The 20,717-nt window shown below is 43.0% G+C and overlaps 1 long non-coding RNA gene across 2 annotated transcripts in view; it reads right to left on the reverse strand.

Moving 5' to 3' along the window:
- LOC118164707 overlaps positions 1-20,717 on the reverse strand; it is a 33,521-nt gene that overhangs the window by 9,629 nt on the left and 3,175 nt on the right. Inside the window, exons 2-6 of one of the 2 annotated variants that reach the window (XR_004749623.1) lie at positions 15,746-16,086; positions 12,674-12,758; positions 12,071-12,200; positions 4,802-4,865; positions 2,472-2,618 (exon numbers count right to left, since the gene is read on the reverse strand). This is a non-coding gene — a long non-coding RNA (uncharacterized LOC118164707). The remainder of the gene's footprint in view (positions 1-2,471; positions 2,619-4,801; positions 4,866-12,070; positions 12,201-12,673; positions 12,759-15,745; positions 16,087-20,717) is intronic. The other variant, XR_004749624.1, reaches the window with a different exon arrangement.

Genomic DNA, 20,717 nt, shown 5'->3' on the forward strand with positions numbered 1-20,717 from the left:
CTTGAGGAAGGCAATGTGTCCTTCCACGTGTAAGGACCTCTCGTAATCTTAATTAAGACTGTGGGCATAATCACGATGCAAGTCATAACCATAACAATTTAATTAGAATTATTAAATCCAAAGAGCCAGAAGTACTTAATTAAATAAGCAGCTTGGTTTCTAAGCACAGAGACATGCTTCACATCACTGCAGTCATAAAATTCTCACTGTGCAAAATTATGAGTTGTTGTTTGATAATAATCAATAGAAAAGACTATTGAATAAATACCTTCTGACTTGTTTTTCAAGCCATCATATTGGCCCCAGTAGCTTGCAAGACAGATATAAATAACAGTGCAATTGCATTCCCCCAGGCTTGCTGTTATTGGTATCTAAATAACCACTGACGTGACCAGATAAAGAGAGAAAAAAAAACTCATTTGTCAAATCTTGCAGATAATTGTCACTGTAACCTCTGTATAGGGCTCAACTGCCAGGGTTACTGTCCACATCACTTATGTTCATAGCACCTCTTTTTTCTCTGAAGTTCACCACAGCTTCCACTCAGTTTGGAGTAATAGGTGGAAGTGTACTGTCCTGCAGAGACTACATTTTTTGACAGAGCCAAGGACTAAAAATATCAAAAATAACATCTGCCAATTAGCAATAGGGATGCCATACTAAGAATTCCAAGCACATTATATAGAGAGCTCTGCAGATCTTTATGAATCTGAGTCAGAATAACTGGCTTTGGTTTGGGCTCCTGTGATAAGTGTTTTGGTCCTTTCTCATCTTAGAAATGTATTCCTCTTGTCCAGTCCTACTGAAGCCAATGAAAAGTCCCGTTTTGATGTGGGTTTTGGATCACAGATCTACAACTAAAATGCAATTACAAACAAAGGAATTTGCACAGTAACCTATTTTTGCTGTGACCAGACGTCATCTATACGTGATTTCTACCAACATACCTGCAAGAGAAAGTCTTTGCCAGTTGCTTGGGAAGTTTTTTCCTGGGTATGTGTCCATGTTTCAGCACTGTCTGGCTCCTGTGAGCTTCAGCACTTGGGTCCAGGACCAGCTAGCTGTGCAGCTGTGGCCCCGTGAGCGACTCTCTGCACGCACATTATCCCGTGAGTGCATGGGGCTGCAAGGGAGGAGGTCACCGGCAAACCCCAACATTTCTGAGGGGAAGCTGCTGGGGCCGTGAGCACGAGACGCAGCCCACCAGAGCTTGCCCATGAGTGCTGGTGGCCCCTTGAGTGCTTCTGTCACAGGGGTGCACATGGCCCTGGGAATTCCTATTTATAACTAACTGGTTTAAATTAGGCAAGGGGTGTCCCTCCCCTGGGACAAAACTGTTCACATTCATCTCCAGTGAAGACAGAACTTGCTTCCTGTGGCAGGACTGATTTTGAACCCCACAAAATATGCAAATGACATGGAGCAAAACTGTCACCTATCTTCAGATATCTTCAGGTGACTGTCACGTCCTCCAAGCAATACATCCTTTTCTTTGGCCTCCTGATGGCAAAGACTGCCAGGAGCAGCTGGCACCAGCCTTTGCCTGTCTGGAGCATAAATACTGGCAAGAGCCAAAGTAAAACCTCATTGCATGGCAGGGGCAGGTCACAGTTTCAGGGATAAGTTTCTCCTGCCACAGGAGTGCAAATGCAGTGGCACAGCCCTGTGCTCTGACAGCCCCAGCAGGGCATGCCCAGATGCAAGTATGATGGGCCCATCCTGCACCCTGTGCTCCTTCTGTTGGAGACTACTCACAGGAGACAGCACGGGCAATCAGGAAAATAATTAAGGGGTTGGAATAGAAACCAAACATTTTCAGGACATTTGGGACAAGCGAATCACAGGGTCACAGGGTCACAGGATGTTGAATTTCCATTCAGTGCTCAGTGATGCTCTCTCATCCCTCAATTTCCTTCCTGCCTTTACCCATTTTGTGTGCCTGACTTCATGACACATGCTGCCCCAAATGCCTCATATACACCGGGACATCTGCACGCATACATGCACGCGTTCAATAGCCACTCAAACCCAACAACAGCTTGCAAGGAACTCTTCCTCACCCCTACCTGCCAGCTATTCAGCCTGCGAGCAGCAGATGGCAGCCCCACTGGCATTCCTCCTCGCCTCCCTCCAGCTCAGGCCTCCCCTGCAGACAGCACTTCAGCCCCTGGCAGGAGCAAATCCCGCTCCTTCACACCTCTGCTGGGACTCTGGCACTACCCATTGCATCTGGTAATGGCCAGGGAAACTCTGCCTGGCCAGTGAAGCCTGGAGTTTCCCACCCTCCTTCCCTGCCGCAATGCCCGAGCTTTGAGAAATCCCTGCCTGGATGGAAATTCCTCGCGTGTGGACAGAGTGTCACTGGCACCGCTGCTTCCTCAGCCAAAGAGTGGAGAAAAGGCTATTTACACCAAGACATAACCTACTCCCAGCGCTGTCGGTACTGCAGGGCTTTAGGCTCGCTCACTTACCTGCATGATTTGTTGGCAGGGGGCAACCCTCTCCTTGTGGAAACTTTGGACCCTGGTCTCTGTTGTGAATCTGTGCTGGTTTTATTCGTTGAAAGAAGAGATGTTCTGCGTGACATGTCTGGTAATATTTTTCTGAGTGATATTTTCCTGCAAAATAAATAATCATTTGTCTGCAGATCCCTTCCTCAGCCCCCCAGAACATTTCTCCTTGTACAGTCACTTATACAAGCACAGAATACAAAGGAGAATAAAAGGTTTTGCCGTTTCTTCGCACAAACATATAGTAGAATACAGAACTACACCCAGGGGTTTTAGAAAGGAGAACAAAACAGGCTTCTGAGGAAAACTGAGTCCCAACTTTCTCTCAGCTGGTTGCCCCATGTTGTGAAACTCACGGCAAATAACACCTCCATGCCAAAGCACGGGAAGGTTTCCTCCCCCCTTATCGCCATAACCAGAAAAAAAAAAATCTGAAAGCAACAATATTTCTTTTCCATACTCCATTAGTAGCCCAGAAGCAATTCAAGCATATTACTAGAAACTGAACCCAGCTAATTAAAAATAATGTTCCAAACTACACTGCTGTCTTTTGCATCTGGAGCTGGCTGCTGCAAATAAACATACACAAAAACAAGGACAAATCACAATAAATCTAAGCAGACAGGTACAAGCAAATTGGTCTGTGGAAGTGACATGTCTCTCTGCTTAAACGTCTACTGCAACTCCCAAGGAGACATGGTAGGATTTAATCTAATTGGCTTTGCCACTTCCCTGCAGCTTAATGTGGGAATAACTGCAATTATATATGACTGTACTTAGCCCAGTACCAAAAATCCATTTATTAGGCTATTAGAATCTATAGAAACCAGGGGGTTGAGATCATTTAGATATGCTGGTTACATACTTGGCCCGCTAGTTATTTTGTGGTTACAGTTTCCAAATTGCTACTGATGAGGTGGCAGTAGGAAAGCAGATGCAGTTAAGCATTTGAATGGATGGCTTAGAAGGGTTTTCTTCTTGCTCCGGAATCCATAATAACACCTTATACGTTGGCTCGGTGCTCTGCAAATCTTATAGTGTTCAGCAGGGGACTGGGAAACCAAGAGGTTGCTGAGGTTCAGAAATCTGTTCATCATAAAGCAAAGCACCTTTGCATGTGTGGGACCCCACAGAGTTGGCACAGCGCAGCATGGAAATATGAAAAGAATTATGTTTAAGGCCAGCCTTTGGGGGTGACAGAGGGAAGAGCCTCTATTCTTCTTGTTTTGCAGCAATTGTGGGGCTGCAATTAGCAAGAAATGCAAGAAAAGCCATGGGGCCATTCCAAAAAAAAATTGGTGTCGCCTCTCTCCCACCTGCTCAGTCTGCAAGCGGAGCACAGCACGATGAACCTGCAAACCCTGTCCTTTAAGCTTCTGTCAGCTAGCGCAACCATCATAAAATTCAACTTGCCAAACAGATGTTTTTAAATGAGGTAGTAAACTCTCACAATTTCATTTTTTTCTGCATCGTGGTAATTGCTGGGATAAAGGTGGAAAGTTTTGGAAGTCTGGAAGTCTGGAAAACTTCAGCTGTAGCAATAGTACTCCAATGTACACACAGCAGGGAAGGAAAAATAACAACTGGTTCTTCAGCTTATCCATGCTACAGTGAATGCCCCACTTCATGCTACTGCAGGGACTGGACTATGCTAGTGGGGTCATACCTCTCCTCCCTGCCTCACAGCTAAACAGGGAAAAATGACTTGCAGATGTCTTTCTTCTATGGCAGCGGTGTCCCTGCTAAGAGAAACTCCAGCCTCAGAGAATTCTGTAGGGACAGCTACCCTAGCAGTGGGCAAAAGGCATTTTTGAAAATACTCAGATTATCAGCCTAAACCAAGGGCCAGTAAGACGTTAAGCCTTCCGAGGCACCCTGTTAATCAAAAGTTATGTTTAATATACTTGTATCAGAGACCCTTAAACTAGTAGGAGAGCGGTGACTAAGTATTTTCTCTGAAAACCTTTAAATTGTAACTCAAATGGGGATATACTAAAATACTTCTGGCTTGCAGCAAGACGCATCATGTACCATTACATTCAGAAACGACGCAGAAACGATCAGGATGAGCTCTCGAATGGCTGCAGTATATCACCCTAGAAGTGAATTCACTGCACTACACAACCTGATGCCACATGACAAAGTGTGACAGCTGATCTGTATTGCTTATGAGATATTGTTGAGATATGCTGAATATTTTCTAAACTGCTATCAGAAAACATATGTTCCCAAGGGGTAATGATACAGTGGGTCTGAATAACTCATAAAAATTATGAATGAAGTGTTCTCACTTTCATTTGACCTTTGTTACTTCTCCAGCAGACAGAGCTAAATGTGTAGCACACCAGAATGCATCTGAAGAAGAGACAGATGATAAGAAGTAGCTGTTAAGAGATGCTTACTCCACTGGCTCTATTAGTTCAGCTTGCTTGCAAGAAAGAATTTCCCTGCACGTGTGAACACAAGTGTAGATAAATAAAGGGAAATACCCAGCTTCATCTTTTCCAGCCTAAACTCCTCCAAGCAAGAGGCACACACAGTGCTTTGTCAAAGGCTGAAGCCCGGGGCAAGGCACAAGGAGCCATGCAGGAACCACAGAGCTGGGGGCCCTACTCAGTGCATCTCCAGCACCAGCTGGGAGCACTGACTCCACCTTTGACCGCAGTTACAGAGGCACCTGGAGGCCTTCACTCTTCAGCTGCATTTTCCTCTCTGCCACACCTACAGCCGAGGTATAGTGGGCTATTCACCTTTTGCAGAAAGGTCACAGACCCTAAGAGATCTTTCTTGCCTATGAAAATATGCCTGCATATATTTTTTTAAATGTCAAAAGGAGAGCAATATTTTTCAAATGTCAACAGGCAAGCAATAACTGTGCATCCTTGGAGACTCGGACAGGGCATAAATTACAGAAGAAGAGGCTTTGGTCAACCACACCAGAGAACCTTCTGCTCGTATGAAAGTAAGGCACAGACTGGACAGATATCTGGCAGGAATGGTTTAAACGTAACCAGCATGTCGCAGGGTAGGAGGAGGGCTTCGTATTGGGGCTTATAGCCTGCCTAACCCACACCTCACTTCTGTCAATCCTTTTCTTCCCATCATAACCCATGGCTCTTGGCTTTACACCACACCCTGCTGGCAGGGTCTGAGCAGCTGGGAATGTCTGGTGGTCCAAGGGCATTCAAGGGCTTTGGGAGCCATCCATCCCTTTCCCTTTCATGCTCTCTGGGTCAGATACTGCACCGACTTAACAGCCAGGCTATCCCAGATGAAGCTCTTGAAGCTATTTCACTTCTGTAAACGTATGATGTGAGGCCAACCGGGGACCAGCTGGGAGTTATCTCCAGTGGTCACTGGGATTCACAGCTCTGACATGTCCTCGATTTTCTCTCATCTTTGACACTAAGGCCTTGAGTGCTTTTCAGGGCAGAGTTTTTCTGAGGCATTTACCAGCCTCCTTGTTTCATTGTGCGTCACCTACCTCACCCTCATGCCGAGCCCTTGGGCACGACAGGCATGAAGAACGTGCAGCGTTTTGTCACTGAGCAAGCAGGTTTCCACGCACTCTGCTACACAATCTCCAGAGATGCTACTAAGAAGGCTAAGCAGCGTCTTTCACAAAGTTATAAATTTCCTCGCGGTCCAGACTGGGGCTTTCAGAGCCAGAGCTATGCACAAACACAAGGAAAGGACTCCGGTCCACACTGGGAGCTCTCAGAGGAGCTCAGGTGGGAATTACATCTGGGGAGGCAGGGGGAGGATGCCAACCAGGTGCCCAGGCTCACCAGCAGGACTGAGTGTGGTGGAAAAGCTAAGTGGGTGAAGGGCATTTCTGAGTAGCAGCTCTTTCTGGAAGGACACAGTCAGGCACGCATCACGACCATGCAGGAGCACCCCTCTCTCTGCTTCCTCCCAGCAGCCTGGTTTTGAACATTTGGAAGCAGCAGGGTGGAGGCAGGACACAGCGTTAATGACACCTGCCACCTAATTGAAGCTGTGCATGGGAGTCAGAACAGCAAATATGTTGCATAGGTGCTAAGGCACTGCAGATGATAAAGAGGCACGAGGTAAAAGGGAAGCCGATCGTAAATGGGCACGAGCGAGCATCAAACACAAAGGAAGTTGTAATGAGAGCAGGAGCGTGGAGAGTGACAATTCCGCATGGGAAAGATAAAGCTGGAACAAGAACGGGATCAAGAAAAAGAGCAGAGAAAGGATGGGGAGGAAGAAAAATTTGAAATGGAAACGATGAAAATAGAATATGATTTCCAGAGGGAAAGAATAAGGGTGAATGGGGGTCCTACTGGGTCAGCCCATGCATATTTAGTCAGTTATAATAAGGTAAAATTGCTTCCTCATTACAAGGAAGGGAATGATGTTGATATGTTTTTGCAGTCTTTTAAAAAACTGTACAGAAGTTATAATTGGTGAGAGGAGGCATGGGCAGCACAGTTCAGACCTTGCTCAATGGGAAAACCCTAGAGGCCTGTGCCAAGCTGGCTGATAATGACTGCCGTGACTATCAAAATTGTGCAGGGAGCTTTTCTGAGAAGGTATGAGGTTGACCCCAGAGACCTGCAGGGTTACACTCAGGTCTCCAAGGAAAGGATCTGATAACTCCTTTCCTGAATTGGCTGTAGAAATGACAAGTTTATTTAACAGGTGGATAGAAGGTGAAAAGACATCTGTATCTTTTTTTTTTTTCCCCTTCCTTTTTAAATCATGAAATTATCCTTAGGAGCAGCTTCTAGAAGATGTTCTGAAGGACTTGGAAGCCTGCTAGACAGACAATTCTTCTCTTACAATTGTCAGCCTATTAATCAGAGCAAATTTTTATGTGCATCCACAAAATAATGGAGTTGTGGGAATCCTACCTATTTCCACAAAGACCTGCCCTTTCTTTCAGAAGCAAACAGAAACAGACAACAGTACACAACTGCCTAAGTCTTACAAACCACATTCTATTTCTTCAGGGACGTAATACAAAAAGGAAAAAAAAAGAAAAAACCTCATGACCAAGATTACATATGCCAAAACTGCAGATATGGCACAGAGTGTTAACGAAGAGATCAGTTACCATGCTTACTTCAGCCATACACAAGTGCACTGTAAAAGCTTAACATAAGCAAGTTCAGACAGAATTTCTTAAAAGACCCTTAGTGCAAGCACTGAAACCAGCCTCTGCTTCCAGAAGTCGGGCTGGTTTGCTCCTACTGGAAAGTATCAGCCAAGCTGTGTCTATATTCCAGCTTGAATTCCCATTTCAAACAAAGCATGAAGCACTGAGAAGCGAGTGGCTGGAATACAAGACAGATGTTATCCTCCACTTTCTGAAACATTTACTCGTCGTAATGAGCCTGTAAAATGCAACACGGACTGAGCTACTGCACTCCCAAATTCCTTCCAGACTCCCAGCTAAACTTGCTCTGGGCCTGGCAATGTTGTGTTGCTTCCTCTGGCACTTTGCTCCCGCGCCTTCCCTGCGCTGCCTCGGGTCGCACCCTCCTGGCTGACCAGCACCGCCGGCCTGAGGCGACTGCTTTGCCCCAGGCTCTGGAGCCAAGGCTGAAACGAAGAAACGTGCCCCGTGTCCAATCTCATTTTCTTTAATTTCTCCTTCTTCACTACTGATCATTTTCTTTTCTGTTTTTAACTCATCTGTTTTCTCATTTACATTCTAACACTCTTTTTTATTTGCCTCTGACCCTCAATCTTCAAATTCCCTCTGAACCCGCACACCTTTTACAGCTCCTTTCCTGCTAGCATCATTTGGGCTTTCATTTGATTGGCTTTTAATTTCCTGAAGCGTTTTTGGCATGGGTAATACACTGCGTTTCAGGGTGTGAAAATAGTAAAATGTTTTTTCCCTTGCCTTCCTGCTTCTTTTGTATTTCCTATATACAAGTCCTACATCGCCCATAAAGATTTCTGTGGAAGACTTAACATTACTCAGATCAAACCCCATTTTCCTCCTTGCACAAGGACACACATTCAGCAGTCTGTCACACAGTAGAGAAACTGGGGTTAGGACAGTAGGGCTGGGGCTTCACTGATGTGAGAGGCAGCAGATTTTGGTCTAAGGGCATGCACTGAACATCTCACTTCAGTACCCACCCATTGCTATGTCTGTGTGCCATTTCCCATACGTACTCCCAACATAACACAAGATCTATTTCATGCATCTCTGGCACCTTTCTGTAAAAAGCATATTAAATAAAATGCTTTTTAACTAAGTGCTCTTGTGTGATGTATGGTTGCCCATGAAACTACTAGATGCTTAAATTAAGCTAAATGCGCAGCAAAATCAGCAGAACTCTGCTGATGCAAGTACCAGTACGTGTAGTCTGGCCTTTCTATTGGTCATTAACCTCTAGAATAAACATATTTTAGCATCTGCTCTACTGCCAGCACTTAATGTAAAAGAACAGGAGTCAACATTTAGAGAAAAACCTCAGAAAGCTTAAACAATTATCTCAGGCATCCTGGAGAGAGCTCAACAGTATCAGAAAGCTTTGGTGAAAACGCAAAAGCAGATTAACAGAACTTTTAATGAAGCAAAAAGATCACATTTCCATTGCTCATGAGAATGTACTGGCAGGATGATGTGATAGTCCACACTGGATGGTACAGCTGAAAGGTAGCTGTCACGGGGACCTCCGCATTCTGTACCGAGACCTCGGGGTGGTTGGTTTCTTGACCAATTTATTCTTGAATCCACTCATCATGCAGGAGTTCTGACAGACAGAAATATTTTTTCAAAGGAAAGCAGCACATGATCTTGCCCTGTCTAATACAGTGGAGCTCTTCTGACTGATACAAGCTCACGAGCTGGCTCATCTATTGTTTAGCCCATGTTGAAAAAGTATAAGCTTCACAAACATGTCTTAACTAAAAGAAAGTGGCTTGTGTACTTTGTGAAGCCTAAACCAGTTCACAGAACATGTGCAGGGAAAGCACGTGGTGTTTAAGATTTAGAGCTAGGTTCAGGTGCTCTTGCGGTTTGGGTGTTATCATTAAAGCTCAATGTAACAAATATGGGGTTATTTTAATCTTCTATAACTGCATGAGATTCGGATTTTAATTGACTTCTTCCCTCCTGAACTCATCTCATAAAGTATACTAGGTATATCTGCTGAGTAAATAGAAGACAATAATGTGCTTAAATGTTTGTCTAGAGAGTTTCTTCCACCCAGAACTGAAAATCAATATAGCTCAGAGACATCTTTTGTTAATATAACTTTTTCTTTCAGCATGTTTCTAACACATTTAATATTTTTCAGTGTTATCTTGCTGGCACTGAAAGTCCACGCCGTGTTGGCAGATCCCTGAACTGGGACTCCAGAGACATGGATTCTACTCTTGGAGCCATTTTTAACATCTTGGACAAGTAATTACAGCTCTCCAGGCCCTTATATTCATTCCAGCCATTCCCTTTTGGGCCTTGTTTCTGTAAAGATGTATGCATGTATTTGGTTGTATAAACTAGGAAGGTATTTAGCTAACTGCATGACTGTGAGCAGTCTAGTGACTTAAAGTTACTGTTAAATTCAGTGTTCAAGCCTTTGAAAGATGAAGTTTTGGATTGCATGCTCTTAGGCTGTGCCGAATTGGACTGACCTGCCTACAGAATTTGATGCTCCCAAAATCAATCCAGCCTCTGTATGTAGCACCCCAAAAAAAGCCAGTGGTTTTTGTAGGAAGGAATGCCAAAAATTCCAGCAAACTGTGGCAGCTGTGGAGCATTTTAGAATTAAGTAGCTCCACAAACCCTTAGCAGCAGGCACCTGAGCACAAGCTTTCAAAGCTTCCACAGATGACAGTACCAGTTTTCTTCAGCACAGTGGGCAGAGGCATTCACAGCACCCTTGTCTAACCTCAAAATCAGATTTCAGGCTTGAGGTTGGGCAGTGGGGGAAGCTTCAGGTGAATTGCATCTATCTCTGGGCTTATACAAATAGCCTGAATTTGCTGCCCTGTACTGAATACTGTCAGGCTGAAAATATACATTAGAAAAATACGCTCCATTTCCCCCCAAAATCAGCCTATAAATAACATGTGTGGTCCAGAATGGCTCTGATCTCACATTAGGAATAGATGCTGTGGTGCAACAGTGACAACAACAAAGAGAGGGGAATTGGTTAAGTACTTTGGGGGTTAAAATCTGTGCCCTGAACAGTAGATTTTATGGCCAAAAGTGACTCTTCTGTAGTCTCATTTATTATTGCAAAAATGATTGGAACTGGGGACCATGACACTATTACCTGTTACTGCAGATTTATTGAAAATTAGCAATTCCATTTCTATCTATGAGATTTCAGGGATTATCCTGTTATAGACTAGAAAACTGATAGATTTATAACTGTGGCGAATCTAGTTGTACCAACTAATAGAGCAAGTGAGAAAATTTAGAGGTTTGTACTCCTAAAGGAGTTAACCTCTGTATAAAGAAACATTTTTCAAGTAGCATCTGAGAAATTATTGGATCCATAAATTGTCACTGCTGTAGCATGAAAAATATCCATTTCCTGGGCTTTATGTTTTTGTTCAAGAAAGATACAAAAAGAAAAAGTTAATACCAAAAAAAAAAAAATTCACTCAACTCAGAGTCCTGCTGTAATTGCTACTGTACCTTTTGTTAACCCTTTGGCATATATTGGCAGAGCTTGCCCTGCTGGCCCTAAGGAAATTTTCGAGCTATGCGTCTTCTAAATTCATTAACATTGTATTGACTTGGGTAAATTTGATCTAACTGTAATTTTGATTTTTGTGTACTCACTGGACTTCTTAAAAATTGAATCAAACCTTCAAAGGTATTAAATACATGCCAGGACATTTTGCCTTTAAAAAAATAAAATAAAATATGAGATCTCTGACAGTGGGTGAGGCTTGTGTAATTCACTAAAATGATTTTAAAGCTCCAAACTCCTCTCTCCTAATGTGACACCAGCAGCCTGCCACAGGGATGCCCTGCACACAGGCAGCTTCTAGCAGCTATGTCCCCTGCTGCCACACACCTCCATGGCCTCTACCACACGCTCCGTGACACCATACACCCTGCGGGCAACTGGACCAGAGGGCGGGCAACTGCTGCCACTGCCCTGCATAGCCACAAGGAAGGCAAGCGTGGAAGGACTGCTCAGGTCCCAGCTGGTGGGGCGGGGCTGGAAGGGCTCATCAGGTGCTCCTGGCTCTGCACACCCAGGGGACACGGGATTGGCAGTGCAGGGTGGAAGACAAAGAGTGAAAGCAGTATCTAGCAATACAAAGACTTCAGCGTGCAGCTCTTAGGGGCACAAGGTTTGGCCAACTATGCCACCCATGTTCCCCCCGGGACTCCTGCTGTAGGAGATGATCTCCCTATCTCCTGCGCAAACTGACACGGTAAGCACTGTTCATACAAACCAGAGCATGTCCCTCAGACACCCAAGTACCACAAACTCGTGGCACAACATTTGAGCCTGGCTGAAATCATTAGCAATACCATGATAACACATGAGGATGAGTTTTGCTCTCTCTCTAATGCAGGTCTGTGGGGCAAAGTAAAGCTCATACAGTACCTTGTGGTTGCTGAGAGCTCCACGGTTGGCAGCTAGGGCATGCAGCTCTAATCCCTGTCTTTTATCTGCTGCAGATGGGAGGCCGGCACTCGTAATGCTGGCAGGACCAGATGCATGTCCACTGCCTCATCTGCAAGACAAAATGAGATGAAACGAATGTATATGCAGGACAGCTGTTAATTAAAAGAATAGCTCATTTTGGAGTGAAATACACCATTTGCCTTATTGAACAGCACAGAGCTGCTACCTCTGCATGGCTGCTTTAGCACTGATTATTGACTCTTAAGGAGGGAAGCTGCGTTTGCTTCTAGACCCAGCAATGCTGAGTGAAATCATATAACTTCCTTGGGACTAACCCAACTTAAATTATGTTTCAGCTTAATAGTTGTAAGAATTCAAGCTTGGAGACTGGACTGGGAAGAATCATTTCTGATATTATTAACTTATTACTATTTTTGTTCAAATTACATATATAGATAAACAGATTTTTAAAATTACTTTTAAAATACTCCAAGGTTTAATATATCTCTAAAGCTACAGGTGCCAAGGTCTGAAAAAGAAAGAAACATTGAATTTCAGTTAAAAGTAATCCAGAGTACTCACACTTTTAAAGGGGAGAAGAATGACAAGCATTTGCAATATGGACCACATCTCCATCCCAGTGGCATCAACAGATTTTGGTTATTAACTTCGGGAAAGAGGAAAATACTTTATCTGAGAATCTCTAAGGAAAAAAGCCCCTGAAATTATCCCACCATTTCACAATCAATAAGGCAAAAACAGAGCGTGCAGAAGTTATTTATGATTCCACCATACCGTTATAACACTGCCTGTAACTTGAGAATAAAGCATTTCGAAGCATCCAGTGTTTGATGTGAGCCACAAACCAAGTTTCAAATGCCCAACAGAATTTTTATTTCTGCTTATTATTTAATACAAACTTACGTACGAGATACTTCCAGCTACCATTTGAAAAAATAATTCTGAAAAAGAATACCTTCTTCCTGTATTCTACCACAAAAATGGCGCTGGATTTTTACCCTGGATAAATCAGCACAGCTCCAACGAAGTCTGAGCTATTGCCATCATCTCAGAACCCAACTGGCATGCAGTGCTTCTCTGATTACAGCTGCAAAATATCCCTGCTTGGCTGGATTCCTTATTCCTTAACCAAATGTGGAACTAGTCATGGAGCTACACGTGTGCATCCGACTTGGCCATAATACTGAATTTTCTCTCCTTGCAATGTAAGGGAATTACATTTCAAAGATCAGACACTATCACTTTACAACCGTAGTAAATCCTGCATGCTAATTTAGTGCAAGAAAATAGTCTTGAGTATATGTGAAAGATTATTTCTTGTACCTTTTTAAACAAATGGGCAAATATGACAGACCACAAACCCAGTTTATGTATCACTCCTGTTCTAAGGAACAAAGACAACTTATTTGGTAGTGTTTATTCACTACCCTAGGCTAAACCATCTCAAACTTTGACGATCTATCTTTTATTATGATGCACTGCTTTATCACACCCACGTTTCCTGAGTTGAAAGGAATGTTTTGTGCTTCAAAGGTGGGAAGTTCAGAACCATAATGCAGCACAACCCCTGCAAGAAGCAGGTCCGAACCTCGAAGTGTCACTGCTCACTGAGACACCGCTCGAAATACGAACTGTCAACAGGGAGGGACTTTGTCTGCTTACCAACAATCTGTAGATTTGAAAAAAAAAAAAAAAAAGTTACAAGAAAATAAAACAGAGTTCTGCTCCCCTTGAAATCCTGGGTAAGCCAACAGGCACCTTGGTCTGGAGAACTGATGAATTCATGATTTTCAGAAAGCCAGTGAGAGTTGGTGAATGTCAAGAGTCAGGAAGGATTCAAGAATGATGTGAGGCAACCAGTGAGAAACTGCTTAACTAAACAGAAAATGTTTAGTCTCCCAAACCGCTGCTGAGTACCCCCAGGAATACTTTTCTTTATTTAAAGAAATTGTGACAGTGTCACAATATCCCTCAGCTTTAATATATTAGTGCATTTGTACTTCATGCTACTGTGGAGGGAAGTGTTTTAGCTCAGAGCCAGGAAATAAAAAGGTAGTTTAACAAACAGTGAGTAAGAGAGCAAGAAGACAGGCTACGTTCTTCATGTAAATCAAAGTTGTTCCAGAAAGGCTTAGAAAGAGAGGTTGCTATTTTCAAATGAGAGTCAACTGAAAGTTAATGGGGACATTGCTAAAGATCACAGACAAACGGTTACTGTACTTTTAATGAATATTTTATTCATGTCACCTTTAAATTAGTTAAATTCGATAGGATGATAATGTAATGCAAAATGGCTTCCTCCCCAGACCATTCCAGGTGGAGGGTAGATCAGGATTTAATTTTAGGGTAATGCCAGGTCAAAATTAAATTTAAAAAATTATGGTTTGAAAGTAATAAATCTAAAGTGACCACTGGAAAAAATACTAAGTTAATGAGATGTGTAAGCCATTTAGAAAACCACAGATATATTATATGACATCTATTTTTCTTACCTGGAAACAGGCCATTTTAATACCTGCTGATAGGGATGAAAGGGGAGAAAGGAGAAGAAGGGGCACTCTTAAAGCTATTGCTATCCGGTCTTGATAAAGTTATGAAGAAAAATGTCAAAAGTTCAGCAATAGGAATATTCATCATCTGATCAGCAAGGTTGTTTAAAACTTAAAGACTCCTAAGAGGATTCTTCCAGGTTTCTAAATACATGTTCTGCTTTTCAGAGCACTGTCATTCACATATGCCAAAGAAATTGTTGAAATTAGGGTGATGCAGCTTAACAAACCAAGAGGTATGGGATCGGGCCCAGAGTGCATTGCTATGTGTCTCATCCCTCTCCTTTCTCTCACCTATCGTGAAGCCAGCACACGTGGACACACAGCATATACAAGGGGTCTCACAGTTTGTCTGCTTTTGTACAGCCATGGCAATCTCGTGGACACCGTGCTTCCCTGGGTTATTCTCCTTCCTCAAAGGAAGGCTGTCCTGGAGAATGCCAACGAAGGGGCCAAGGGACAACTAAAGCAGCAGTCTGCAAAGAAGGCAGGGAAACAAGTTAGCAAGGTGCAAAAATAAACCTGAGGGATGCAGCCAAGGCAAGAAGAGAGGTGTGAGAAAGGAGAAGTTTAACCTGCAGAGCATCTAATTTCTGTTCAAATTCAACATTAAAAAGATACTTCCAGATAGCATGACAAAAAGTGATGACATCAGATCTTTCTTAGCTTTGAAAGATCACTGTCATTTGTATGTTGCACCAGAGCTAAGTCAAGAGGAAATGTAGGGCCAGGTTTTGCCCTTCATGCGAGTTGTCTGCCTGCCCAGGGATGCTCCTGGAGATGCTGGAGCTTGGGAAAGCGCAGAGGCTGTAGGGGCAGGTAAAACCCAGTGCAGCAGCCACAGGTGGGAACGTACAGCAAGAAGAACGCGCTCCACTGAAATGAGGTCCAAGAGAAAAGAAATATGAAAACTGAGCTGCTCAGAAAGGGGCAAATTCATTTTATGCAAAGACATTAAAGTACATCACGATGTAAAACTACAGCGTGATTGTTCCCTTGCTAGGGAGCTTTGGTTATGTGAACACGAGCATTGTTGCAATTAAGAAAAACGCACTCAGGGAGTTTCAAAAATTAAACAAGTTACCTGACTCCAAGTTATTCCTGACAATTCTGGAGGCAGCACTACGGCTGCTTAAGCTGAGTACATCTCCTCCTTTCAGATGCAAGATGCTGCATTTGCCATGCCGCAAGAAAGCTGACCCTGCACTAATGGGCTCTACCATCCCCAGGATGCCCCTCCAGATCAACTGCAACCTGAAGCGAGAGGTAGGAGGCTTCCTGCCCATCGAGGGACACATCAGATGATCGCAATGCTTCAGCATCCAAAGGCAACCAAAGACATTTTGGGTATGCTCTCAGGTGTCGGTGTTCTTTCACAAAATCTAAAGTGAAAGCTGGGTACAGAGATGGACATTGCCTTCCCCTCTGCACAAAAAAAAAAATGAGAGAAAGCTTTGAGGATCAGCCCACCACGCCGTGAGTACAGACAGTGAATGCAGAGCGCTGAACAATGCTGAGCAGGGCCATGCTGGGCCTCTCATAATCAGGCCATAAATTATTCTAATTTGTTGTCCCTACCAGGCGGCTCATTGATGAGCTAGAATGGTCATCAGGACTATAAATTATTATTATAGTATTTTTTTTCTTTCTTTTTTGGCATGGATGCTGGTTTTAAGCAATGCCTTCTCAAGGCTCAGCTTGATAATCCTTTTCAAGCTTTTATTTAAACTCTCTAAAAGCAAAAATGAATTAGGAACTGGAAGAACACAAAGAAGCTAGAAAGAGAAGATCAATAACTCACATAACACAGCAGTAAACAAACTGGAACAATTACAGTGAGAGATGGGTATTGATCAATACCAGGAGAGCTCATATGCTGGCACCTCTGTTTATACTAGACCTCAATTATATTATTACTTTCTCGTAATATAACTGCATTTTACAATTTTTATCACCAATGAGAATTTAATTCCCTTATATTAATGAATAATAGCCGTATAATGGTTTTAGGCAGTTGTTTCTCTACTGGTAGATCTCCCAGTCAGCAACACTGTGACTGCCCAGTGTCGTTGTCACGTGTGTTAGCGACCGGAGAGCTGAGCCGCAGATTGCGTAGCTGACCTTCCTGCGGCCAAGGGCAGGGGCAGAAGCCCAGCCCTGGGGACTGTGTTCTGGCAATACTAACCCCTGTAAACCTTCCCAAGGGGTGATGTTTTTTTCTTTCTCTCCAATTTGCAAGCACCCAGCCAAACTGTTCAGATCTGCACTTTACTGTACTGGAAGAAGCAGCTGAGGACCTGCACACCAAGCATCCAACTTAGCCTGGCAGAGTTTTAAATAAAGCTCTTTAACCCTACATAGATCTGCTCTTTATACTCAAAGAGGCACCAGCATTTACTAAACTGCTAAGAGGCCTCAGGACTGGAGTCCTGTTTTTTTGTTTGTTTGTTTGTTTTGCTTTTTTCCCCAGCACTGCCTTGCACAAAATACACGAGGTGTTCAGTTCACAGCGGGCTGAGGACATTTGCTTCCACTTCCCTCTCAGGTATGTGGCTGGTCTGCAAAGTCATCACTTATATTTTGTTCTGTTTCATAAGTCAGAGTCAAACTGAGCTGGAACTTTGTGGGTTTGCCTTAATGAGATGTATCAGCACCAGCACAGCTTTCCTTTTCTTACGCAAGCTGTGTGAAAGTGCTCCCTCACAGCTACCTGAGGTGACTGGGTTTTAACTTGAGGCACACATAGCAATCCGCAAACCTGCTTCCATGAACTCTGACTTAAAAAGGCAAGTTGCTAGAGGATAGTCAGCTGAGGTCTGTCCTGTTTAGAAGTCTCTTCTGTAAAATAAACTCACGTTAAAATAAATACATGTATTTAAACAGAATCCTATTGAGTTCATATTGGAAATCAAGCGGTGAAAAGGTAAAAATGAGTGAAAAAAACAGAACCAAATAATATGCAAAATAATCTATGATAAACTTTAAAGATTTTTTTTTTTTCCCAGAGTCTGAATCATACCATTCTAGTTTAAAAAAATAAAAAATAAAAAAGCTTGTTAATGGATTAAATGGTTGGGTGTCAAGTCAGTGATTCCAAACATCTACAGAAATGTTAGCACTAACGTCCATAGTCAAGAGCTCACCCATAATGTTTCAAATTGGAAAAAAAAATACTTTCAACAAGAATTCATTTACTGCTAACAATTTCAATGAGCTCAATTCGAAAAGTAGAGTACCGAGCGTGTGGTGAACATCAGCAGACATAAACAGTACAGGGAAGCTATGAGACGTATTCAGGCTTGATGATCAAAGACTGCTTTAATGGTAACCATCCCCATAAAACAGACCTCAGGTCAGGGTTTTGATATCATACAAAGTACAGAAAAATTCAGGAAATCTACCTCTGCCTCAGACAGAGAGGTAAGATTTTTCAAGTCCACGTGTGTAATAATGTGTGTGAAATTCAATAATGGCTTTTTGCAAGCTTTGAATGGAATTCACCCCCAAAGGCTCACATGGCCTGTTAACTTCCATCATATCCCCCATCCCATCCCTAACCCCTCTTCCTTCCTTGTATCCTCCCCTTTGGGAAAGCTGAACGCGCCGCTGGGTGAGGTTCCCAAAGGAAGAGGGCCAGAAACATGCCACCCTGTCCCTCGGGAGGCAGCAGCAGGGACACCCAGCCGCACCATGAGCCCAGGGCAGATTTGTGCTGCCTTCGCTGCACGTCACCAACAACCCTCTGCAGCAAACAGCTCACCCTCAACTCGAAGGACAACCTTCGGTGCCAGGGCAGTACTGAGGAAATAAAAAACAAGCTGTTGCCACAGCTGCGTCCTGCCCAGGAGAAGCTATCCTCAGCAAGGAGGGTGGGGAGGCACTGAAGCTAACCAAGCAGTGGACTGGAGCTGGTAGCATTTTTTCTCCCTCTCATTGCCCCAAATGTAGTGTTATAACATCTCTAGAGAGATGTTTCTCTGAGCATCCAGGAAAGAGCACTGAAGTTGGATCCATGTCCTGTTTCTGCTGGGCTGCATACAAGCTTTACCCTTTTTTTACCTCCCCATTTCTTTCCTTTTCTTTTCAAAAATCCATTGTGTCTTTCCACTTTAGTTTTTATTCCGATCCATCCCTCAGCTGTCTTGACATTCTGGTGCTCTTCAAAAATCCATCGCTGATTTCCTTATAATCCTTACACAAAATGGACAATATGCTAAAGGAAAACCGCCATGCGAAGTTGCCAAAAGAGCAATTCCAATCTAATTAGGAGTTCGTACTGCTTCAGTGAAAGCAGCACAAACACTGTTAATATTCACTGCAGCTGCTTTGTCAATAACTCCCAGTGAATCCTCCAATTTATAAGAAAAATCAGGAAACTATTGGATTCTATGACACTGATAGATCTATCAGTATTCATTGCCCCTATCCTCTGCAACACAAGGCACAAATGCCAATAACTCTAACAGTCCCTTAAATGCTGAAGGATCATTATTAAAGTGTGCTTGGCATCCCTGGTCATTAATTATAATCTTGTGCACATATGCAGTGTGATTGCAGGAAATAATCAGCTTTGTCTGCCAAATTGGCAACATTTAGAAACTAATTTGTTATGACATACCATCAAAGATATTTAAACAACAAACCCAAAGCTCTGCTGCACTGCGCACACTGTTAAAATATCAGATCACATCATTAAAAAATAGTTAACATATCCGAGGGGAGGTAATATTTATCCTTGAACCCTGGTTCAAGTGGAGTTTTCAGAAAGAGCAGCTTCACCCTCTCTCCCTCGCAGCTCGCAGGCGAGGAAACTCTCTCGAGTGACGGGCGGGGGGAGGCAGGACCGAGCCTACGCCGCGGACACGCTGTCAGTCAGGAGCTATTAAATGGCCACTGAATAAATGTTTGCCAAGAGCAAAGCTTACCCAGGATTACCGCACTGCTCAGCGGATTCATTTAGAGACTTTAAGCTCATATTTATCTGTCTAATTTCCTTCACAGGCCCTGCTGCCTCTCTCACCCACCTGGCAGTGGTCCCCACCTTCCTTTTCCTCAGACGTACGGTCAAAGTATTAAAATATGCATCCAAACAAAAACACTAAATAAATATCGAGCTATGCTTTCATCCAGGAAACAAATCTCTTGTTTTTTTCTCCTATAAATAAGAATGGTTTAAAAATGATAAAGCACATTACATGCTTCATCTTTTTTAAAGAGAAGAGTTGAACTATGGCTATCGTTCTTATTAAGAGAGCACTAAATATGGATGTTATCACCAGAGAGAAAAGCTGACCTTGCAGGTTTTTCTGCAGCCTCTTCTGACACTTTTTCCTTTACACGCTGTTCCCTCCTTGGATGCTATTGCTTGTGTCCCTGTCTGTAGCAGGAGTCCAGCAGCCCAGTTACAACTGAGCATGGAGAACACGAGGAGCACTGACAAGTGCAAAGCACTTAACTGATGTAATTGCTTCTCCATTCTTACAGTAATGACAGTTTACTCCAGGAGACTGTACTTCAACAGAATATTTTGTTTGGTTTATGTGACAATTTCCTACTCTTTTCCCATGTTTGTGCAGAAGACCATGTTCCATATTACTGAAACTGCAGTTAAGAAACTACAGTTTTGTATAAATCCCTTTCAGCAGATTCTCAATTGCTGTCATCAGCCACTGAGCCAACAATAACATCTTTCTTTCTTTCTTTCTTGTGGTGTTTTGTAGCTTGTAACTAATTTCAGAACAAAGTCTGAAATGCTTGAAAAGAAACGATATTTGATTCCTAAAGTAATACTACATGTATTGCTTTAACACAGTTCTGAAATCTATGCTTCCCAAGGATACTTCTTGAAATAAGATGGAGTAAAAAGATCCCAAATCCATCATCATCAAAAGACAAGCTATATCAAAAGGTACTTCAGATAAATAACGTCTATTATATCAATATTCTCTATTTTTTTCCCATAGTTTCAAAGAAAAATAATACTTATGGACTTCTAATCAACTCCTCAGAAATAAAGCAAAATTTTCAACACAACTGTATAGATTTCACTATATTAT

Source organism: Oxyura jamaicensis, chromosome 3 (genome assembly GCF_011077185.1).
Source record: "Oxyura jamaicensis isolate SHBP4307 breed ruddy duck chromosome 3, BPBGC_Ojam_1.0, whole genome shotgun sequence".
NCBI lineage: Eukaryota > Metazoa > Chordata > Aves > Anseriformes > Anatidae > Oxyura > Oxyura jamaicensis.